Genomic DNA, 8,894 nt, shown 5'->3' with positions numbered 1-8,894 from the left:
ACCATTTCTTAAATTGGGTTTAGTTCTATAATGTACATTAAAGTGAGATAAATTTACAATTCACATTTCATTGATTTAGCTAAGTTCAATTGAGAATTTGTGTTGTTGTTTTGTGTATTTATATTTGACTGTTTCTTCCTAGAACCTTAATCAGTGTAAGCTTACATAGCCAATACAGCCTGCTGTGAAAGCTTGGATCTTTAATACTGTACCATAAGCCACGCTACTGAGGTAGAAAATTTACTGCTGGCCAGAAAAATAAGAATACCCTTCCTTCAAGATTATGAAGTATATTTTGAAAAGATCTCCGGCTGGTTTTCCAGCTAGTTGGTTTCAGCCAAGGTGTCTTAGACATAGAAAAACATCACTGTGTGCACAGAAAACTGCACATAAGAAAGACAGAACATGCAAATCAAAAGCTCTAATGCCTTTCTATAGTTCAATGCATATATTAAGTCCAATGGCTCTCATCATCTATATACTGCCCAGATATGTAACACCTAGAGAGTCGACACATTTCAAGAAAGCCTTTAACTTAACTCAGTAGAAAGCCCTTGGAAAAAAATTAATATATTAGTTATTTCTAACTGTATTTTACTTTACTTTATTTTGACTGTATTTTACTTTACTTTACTAGAATACTTCCTTTTCAGTTAGTGGGCTATATAACGTTGCTGTCTTATATTAAATATAACATACCAGTTTATAAGAAAAATGCATATTATTTTGCATAAAAATGACATATTAAAAGTTCTAGGTATTCACATTTCTCTTTAAAACATATAGTGTTATTTTGGTATTCCGTATGTATCAATAGTAATTTTAATATTGGATAGGAATATGTAGTATTCTTACAGAAATTGCTCCCCATTAGTCAGTTTTGACATGGTATTGTAGAAACAAAATGCTGGAGAAACAAAGAATTGTCCCTATCCAGACTAGCAAAAGCTGGAGAAAAGCAAAAAACATGGCTACTTAGCTAACTTGCTACACACTACTGGGGCTGTCAACTACTGAAAAAGAATGTTTTTCTTTCACAGTTGCAATAAGCAGTGATTTCATTTTAAGAAGACCTTGTAGTTTAATTGTGTATTTAAACGAGTCTAGTGAAAACAGCTTCGCCTTGCTATCCATAGGTTAGCAGAGAGGTGGTACAAAGAAGTAGCAGCAGCATAACTGCCAGATTGCAGGGAGATTCAACATGCAGCTTAATGGCATTTTTGTCTACTTCTACTGTGCCGTCTGAAATAAATTTCTGTGAATCAATGGGTTGAACAGGGAAAATCAAAGTGGGTGGAACTCTGATTACCACATCCAGAACCCAAAAGTGCCTCTGCATCAGCCTATAGACTTTCACCTGTGCGCCTGTTTTCAGCTTCTTAAGATATGAAATCCCTGAATGAATGGCTTTCAAGACACCCTGGCAGGAGGGTAAGACAAGAGGGTATCCTTGTCTGGGAGAAAAGCAAGGGTAGGGATATATCTAGAAACTCTAGAATGAAATAAAGAACTCAAGGAGCTCCAAAGAGCCGGCAAATTACAGGGGATGTGAATGTTTGTAGCCAGTGCATTTAGAGAGGAGAAGAAAGGCTCCCCAGCATGCACAGTAGGCTTGACCTACAGAAGTAATGCACTCTGTAACCTTCTTGTTGATGAAACAACAATAGCAATAAAGGATTATTTTTTCTGGCACTGAAAAGCTTGCCACATACTACAGCCTTTGATTGATAATAAAATTAAATTAATATGAAATAATCTTAAAATTACAAAGCTTTCTAGAAGGGGCTTTGATTCTATACATGACTCAACGAAACAAAATTTTAAAGTAAATGTGTAAAACTGAAATTAAATAGACTAAGCTGGAAAATTCACCTAACCATAGCCACTACCACTTTGCTGTAGATGTTTTCTAATATTATTCATTCATCACATAGTGCAATTATAGACTTTCAAGAAATGTTTGAAACAATGGTATTATGCAGATAAAATTTACTTCTTTCAAATTCTACTTTTTGCTCCATTTCTGAGATAAAGTTTTGTATAGATTGGCAAAAAATTGTTGTCCTGTGTTTCTGGGAGTTGGTTAGTGTTGATAAGGATGATGGTTATCAGGGCATATTTTTCTTTCCTACCTTTCATTTACTAATCTCTTCCTTATGAGCTCAGGTGTTGGTGAACATTGGGAATAGTAGAAGTGGAAAATGTTGTGAGCCACCAAATGTGCAACATTAGTTTTTTTATTTACATTATTACATTACATGTATGTCCTCATTGGCCTACTGCTTCTCTCTCAAGTGGGAGGTAGAAAATACTGCTTTTCTTAAAAAAATATTATTTTTGACCTCTTTTTTTTAATTTTTTTTTTCCCTTGGGTTTGTTTTTTCCCCCTGCTGCTTACAGTTCCTTTCTTTTTCTCACAGGTTTTTTTTTTCAGTGCCCTTTTAAATAGCTAGGAAAATAGCTTTTTTCTTTGCAGTTTATGCCTTCATCTGTACACTAGAGAGATTTTTTGAGTAGGGTCGTAAGTGTAGCCCAAGTTAGCAGGTCTTAAGCCAGTATATCAGAGGTAACTTAATTTTCTTACACTGGCACATTGTTAAAATCATCCAACACAAACAAATATTTGCTAACTGTGTAACTGCCCGAGAGTACAAGAGCAGTAGAGCATGCACAACTGGGCAACACTTGACTGTTTTACTTCTTGCTTGTGCGCTCATGCTTTTTCTTCTTTTCTCTTCTTGACTCAGCTCATTCTCATCTGAATGTAACATTTAAATTTGAGCAAATTCCAGGCACTGTTTCTCCTCAAGCCTATTTGGCACTACTGAAGGTTCAAGATTTTCCAAGCAAATCTAGAGGGACTTGATTCCCTTTGTTTCACTACCTGGTAAACAGCCAGTTGAGATTTCATTCTAAAATCAATATTAAAGAAGATCTGACTTTCTAAGGTAACATATATGACTTTTCTAACATTTGGTATTTTTTGTGTCTTTAAATTCCATGTTCATGAGTCAAATGTTTCAGAACACTAGTAATGGAATTGATCTGTTTTTATGTTTGCAGCTGATGTTTATGATTTAGTGCATGAAAGCTATGAGCTGTTGAAAATGTATTTTAATCTCCTATTCCTGCCCTTTTAGAAAAAGAATTTAATTTAATTTGAATTTCATATAGGGATATAATATCATATATGAAAGTCAAACCAATTCATGTTTGGATTTTTTAATTGCAGTAATTGTCAGGAATATATTTACTATTTTTTTTCTAAAATGTCATTTATGACCCTTACTCAATCCTAATAAAATAAAAAGATGATGACCTCAGCGTAGATTTTTCTCCAGCCTTGCACATAAACTACTTTAAATGTATTTCTGAAATAAAGAATTTGAAAAAAAAAATAAAGCCATTCATGGCATTTAGAAATATGCAATAAAGTAGAATCTAAAAGATTACCTTTGATTCTTGCACTTACAGATGGCATGCAAAAGCATGTTCTTTAGAGTGTGTTCCCAACCCTAACAATGTGTCTAAGTAGTGTGATTTTCAAAATCCAAGGAAAACAACATTTCTTTAACTTGATGTTCCAGAAAATGTTGGGAGACTAAGGTACTTATACTGTACATAATGTAAAGAAGTAATTTAGCCTCATCTTCCAGCAACACTACTTAACCATTTCTTGTTTTGAAAAGAGAATTAGGCCAAGACAATAAAAATGCACAAGAATCTGGGCTACATTCTATGACCTGATATACTACATGCCTATGGTAGAAAAATAAGCAAGATGAACCAGTAGACACATGGTAGAGTGGTTTGAAAAACTGTTTTTAAATAAAGCAACTATAAATAGCTTTAAGATTAATTCATTTATGTCTTAAACCAGTATACATAGTGTCTAAATATCCAATAGGAGTATCTGGTTTTGTTTTAAGATTTGGGAGGGTTTTTTATGCATCAAAGTCCAGATAAAGAGATCAGTTAAGGTTCCAAAACCATAAAAGTATCTTCCACGTGCTCATGTAATTTCCACAGATTTGAATAAGAAAAAAAAATCTTGCTTAGTGTTTCAACCTTGTTTTAAGCAAAATCAGGCCACAAAAATTTGGAAAATATCTTGAGGGCCAACACCATAATTTCCCAAAAAGATAAAAGAAAAAAAGATCCACTGAGTTGCAAGCCAGTTTCATTCTGAAGAAACATTTAAATCTGTGGTCTAGAATAAAATTAACCATGACTTGTTTTTCAAAAACATCTAAAGCAGGGGTTTTGGAACATGAATGCAAAGTAGCAAGCATTATCCTTCTCTTAATTTAATCTCCTCAAACAGTGGGTAGATCCACTAGGATAGGAAAACTGACTATTGCTTCCACCCTTGAACATAAAAATTTCAGCTTGGAGGATATCAGTACAAAGAAAAATGTATACAAAAGTTTCTTTCCTGACATCTCTTTCCTTCTCTTTACACAGATATAACTCTGGAATCTTTTATTGCTATGTGGATTGGAAATTTCATAATGTTTATTTCTGAAAAAAACTATTGATAGTATCATGTCTTGAAACCATGACAGATAAAAGGATTGAATTTCATAAGAAGGGATAACTAGGTCTAGTTGTTTGCTCAGTCTTTGGTCCTTCTATTTACTTATTTAACAAAATTATCAAGCAGCAAACAGTTGGAATTTTGTGCACAATCTCTTGGTAACTACACCAATTACAAATTCAAGTTTAAAACAATCATCTGCTCTAACCTACGTTAAATCTAAACATTTAAATTATTTCTTTCAGCTGTTCTAGACTCAAGACAGCTTTACACAAATACAACCTAGCTTATTTCCTCATTTTTTTGTAACTTAATTCGTATTTGGATCCTATATCCAAGCTTGTACCACAAATAGTGGGGCCAGCAGCATAAGGAAAGTGATTGTCCCCCTGTACAGGGCACTGGTGAGGCTGCACCTTGAGTGCTGTGTGCAGCCCCGGGCCCCTCAGCTCAGGAAGGACATCCAGGAGCTGGAGCGGGTCCAGCGAAGGCCGGCGGAGCTGGGAAGGGTCTGGAGCACAAATCCTGCTGGGGCTGGGGCTGTTCAGCCCAGAGCAAAGGAGGCTCGGCTGCGACCGCACCGCTCCCACAGAGCCCTGAGGGAGGCTGAGGCCAGGCGGGGGCCGGGCTCTTCTCCCAGGAAACAAGGGACAGTGTGAGAGGACATGGCCTCAAGGTGCACAGGAGAAGATTCAGTCTGGACCTCAGGAGGAATTTCTTCACAGAAAAGGATGTTGAACGTTGGAATGGACTGGATGATGGAGTCACCATCCCTGGGGGTGTTCAAGAAACAGAACGTGGCCATGGTCTAGTTGACAATGTGGTATTCAAAGGTTGAAGCCAATGATCTTGGAGGTCTTTCCCACTTTTCCTTAGTGAATCTATGAACAGAAAAACTCATCCTGTAATATATTTTTGAATATGCAGACAATTTTATGACACTGAATGATGAAAAGATTTGGTGCATTTAATGTATATTTACCTTTTTAGAAGAAATGAACTAGTAAACAATGAGTCCAAAGCTTCGCTTGGTAGTTAGAGGCAGTGTTGTCCCATTTCTAATGTATGTGCTTTCTAAGGAAAAAATTGAGAGGAGTTATTTAGAAAGCCTCATTAGAAGTGATTTATTTATCAACCCTCAAACATAAATACCTTACCTGTTAGTGTCAGCTCTACAGACTATTAGCTAAAAACATGTCCTTAAATGGAACATGAGTATTTTTAAAAAGACTGCATTTTAAAATGCATAATTTACATAAATGGAGCCAAACTTACAAAATAATGCCCTCTAGTTCATAATTCTTGGGCATTTTCTATAGGTTGTAAGTCAAATGTCTAAAGTCTAAACACCATATGCATTCTTAAAAAGAGAATTCATATTTGGAAAAAGTAGGGTCAAAATACTCCCTCATTGTCAGGAAGCTATTTTAAATACACTAAAGAGATTCCAATACAAGTATCCTATCAGAAGTCTTTGAAGAATCAATAAAAGGTAAACTGATCAATAAGTGAGACAGAAAACTAATCAATAAAATGTAGTTTTAAATATCAGATATAGAATTTAAATAATTAGATAGTTTTGTCTTTATGTAAAGTTATGCAATATGTAATTGGAGAACAATAATTATTTGTGCCTTTCTGTCACAATCTTAAATATGAAACCTGCACATATAATCTCTATATAAGCACTATATATGTTTTGGGTATGTGTAAATATACCCTATCAGTTCTCAATGTACTCTATTTAATGATTTTCACCATCACAAATAGCCATAAAAGCAAAGATATCAGGAGATTGCATTTCAGGAGCAATATTGCCTGTATCCCTGTGGCAGCTTCTGGATCTGGCTTTTACATGACTTGCTCACTCTTCAGGAGTGCTCAGATAGGCTCAGTGACACTCAAAGTACTCCAGAAACTGAAAATAATTTGAAGCCCATTGCAGCACTGCTTCCCTCTGTCCCTTACACACTTAGTGTCACTAGCCAGCAATTCTGAATACAGCTCATAATGAGTTGCCTCTCTCACACCTAACTGCAAAGCCAGGTGCAAATCTTTATTGACAGAAAGTTCAAACTTGCTTTCAGGTGAACCATTCTATGAAGATTCAACTGTTAAAGTCAACTTTCTATCTTTCTGTAATGTATTTACACTATTTTGTAATTACTAATGCAAATTGAATACCTGAATCCTATACTGGAATATTGTCAGTATGGTGCTTGTTATATGAAAATGTAGGCATTTTGCAGTACAGTAATAATTCAAAAGGTATGTTTTCAGCAGCTGGACATTTTCTGAAGATTTCAAATATAATATTCAAATTTCAAGTTTCAGGTTGACAAGCTGGAGCATGAGCAGAATTTTTACTCCTTCAATCTACTATTTAGTATGTACTTTTTAGCTATTATTTTTCTATTTGAGAGACATTAAACATGAAATGGAACATTCATGTTTCTAAAACACCTTTTCCTGGTAATTAAAAGGTGCTTTAAATAAATACAGCATAACAGAAATCTAAGGCACAGTCCTTCTCAGGTATTATAAGCATAACAATTTGGATATTCAAGGCAAGTGAGATCTGCTCCATACTGTATGAAGTCTCTATGATCATGTCCTCATCATTCCTCATTTCATGAAAAAAAATCATTACTGCAAGTGTGGTGAGGCCCTGGCACAGGTTACCCAGAGAAGGTGTGGGTGCTCCATCTCTGAAAGTGTTCAAGGCCAGGCTGGATGGGGCTGTGACCAACCTGGTCCAGTGGAAGGTGTCCCTGTCCATGGCAGTGGGATTGGAAGTAAATGATCCTTAAGGTCCCTTCCAAATCAAACCATTCTATGATACTAAATAGAGAATATGAGTAGTGAGGAAGAATGAAGAAGGCAGTGGATAAATTAAATTGAGGGCTAAAAAGCAAACTTAAGAGTTGATTAACAGGAACACCATTGAAAGGTTGTCTCAATAGAGACAAAATTTTTTTTTCCAGTCATGTTGAGTGGAGGGACAAAGGTTTTGGCTTTGCCTAGTCAAGCAAGTAGAGAAGATAATGATGAGGAGAAATCACTGAAGATTAGAAAAAGATTAACAATTAAAATAATATTTTGAAAATAATTATTGATCAACTAGTAGGAAGGAAAAACCAGAAAGAAAAGAGCAAGAGGAAGTAAGTATCTGAGAGCAGAAATGTATTGAAAAGAGAATGGAGGAGACCTGAAAATCCTCGGAAGAAAAGCCTTGACATATAACAGAAGTTACCAATAAAAAGTGAAAAATATGTTGTGTAACAAAGGGCAAAAACACATATAATAATATATTGGAATAGGATAAGAATACTTTAGAGAGCCATAGAAATGATCTGCCTGTGTGAGAAAACTACTGTTGCCAGAAGAAGCACTTAGGTCTAAGAGAGTAAGAGGAAATAATAAAGTACAGGCAGCAGAAAGAAGAAGTGACCTAATCACTAAGAGCAATAAGTGAATTCTATGTAATGGTCCATTTGTAGTCTGGGCTGACATTGGGAAAAGTGAACACTGACTAGCAAAAACTTGGGCAAATTGGAGAAGGACATTTTCTTTGTGAACAAAAGAAAGGTAAGAATTTGAAAAATCATTGTGAGGTGGTTCCCTTTAATTAATAAATTAAGGAAAATCACAGTAACATGAAATGAGAAAAGCTATGCAGGTATGGAAGTAGATATAAGCCTGAAGTCACGTTCACAACTGAGAAAACTGTTGGGTTGCAAAGGAGAAATAAATCTTTTCAGTGATCCCTAGAAAACACTTGGAGGGAAGAATAGGCAGGCAGGTTTAAGAAAATAATTATTTATATGGAAATGGAGCAGTGGCCACAAAACAAACACAAAAACATACATCAAAATGAGGAAGAAAAAGAAATTAGACAGAATTTGCAATGCTTTGTTGTTCTAGGGAGTATCTGATGAGATTTGCAACTTTTGTAGCAGACCAAGATAAGGAGATGAACAGATGAACACCTGAATGGATTTAGTTTAGTTCAGTTTTAGTACATGAATCCACTGACAGCAAGAGGCTACAGAACCCCTGAGACAGCATCTGGAGGTGTCACAATAAAGCACGGCTCTTTGCTGAGACCAGTATGTCACAGTTCAAAAGTGAAAAACCTTCCTGTATACGTTTAATTCTAATCCAGAGCATTAAAGAGAATTGTGGTTCTGTCTGAAAGGTTTCCTTTGCTTCTGACTCAACTCCAGCACAAGGCAGATGTCTGCAAAGCTGTCATCTCCTTCAGCAAAGGTTGTGAAGGGTCTGGAGAGTAAGTCACATGAGGAGTGTGTGAGGGAGCTGGGTTTTTTAGCCAGGAGAAAAGAAGTCTCAGGAGTGA

At 35.7% G+C, this 8,894-nt stretch overlaps 1 long non-coding RNA gene across 1 annotated transcript; it reads right to left on the bottom strand.

Moving 5' to 3' along the window:
* Nucleotides 1-377: 377 nt before the first annotated feature.
* On the bottom strand, nt 378-7,430 carry LOC135283470 (uncharacterized). Its single transcript, XR_010349223.1, has 3 exons — nt 7,288-7,430; nt 5,520-5,611; nt 378-5,418 (listed from the first exon to the last, which is right to left on the bottom strand). It is a non-coding gene; the product is annotated as an uncharacterized LOC135283470 (long non-coding RNA).
* Nucleotides 7,431-8,894: the final 1,464 nt, after the last annotated feature.

The sequence above is a fragment of the Passer domesticus genome, chromosome 1 (assembly GCF_036417665.1).
Source record: "Passer domesticus isolate bPasDom1 chromosome 1, bPasDom1.hap1, whole genome shotgun sequence".
NCBI classification, from domain to species: domain Eukaryota; kingdom Metazoa; phylum Chordata; class Aves; order Passeriformes; family Passeridae; genus Passer; species Passer domesticus.
This window is presented reverse-complemented; position numbering and strand designations above follow the sequence as displayed.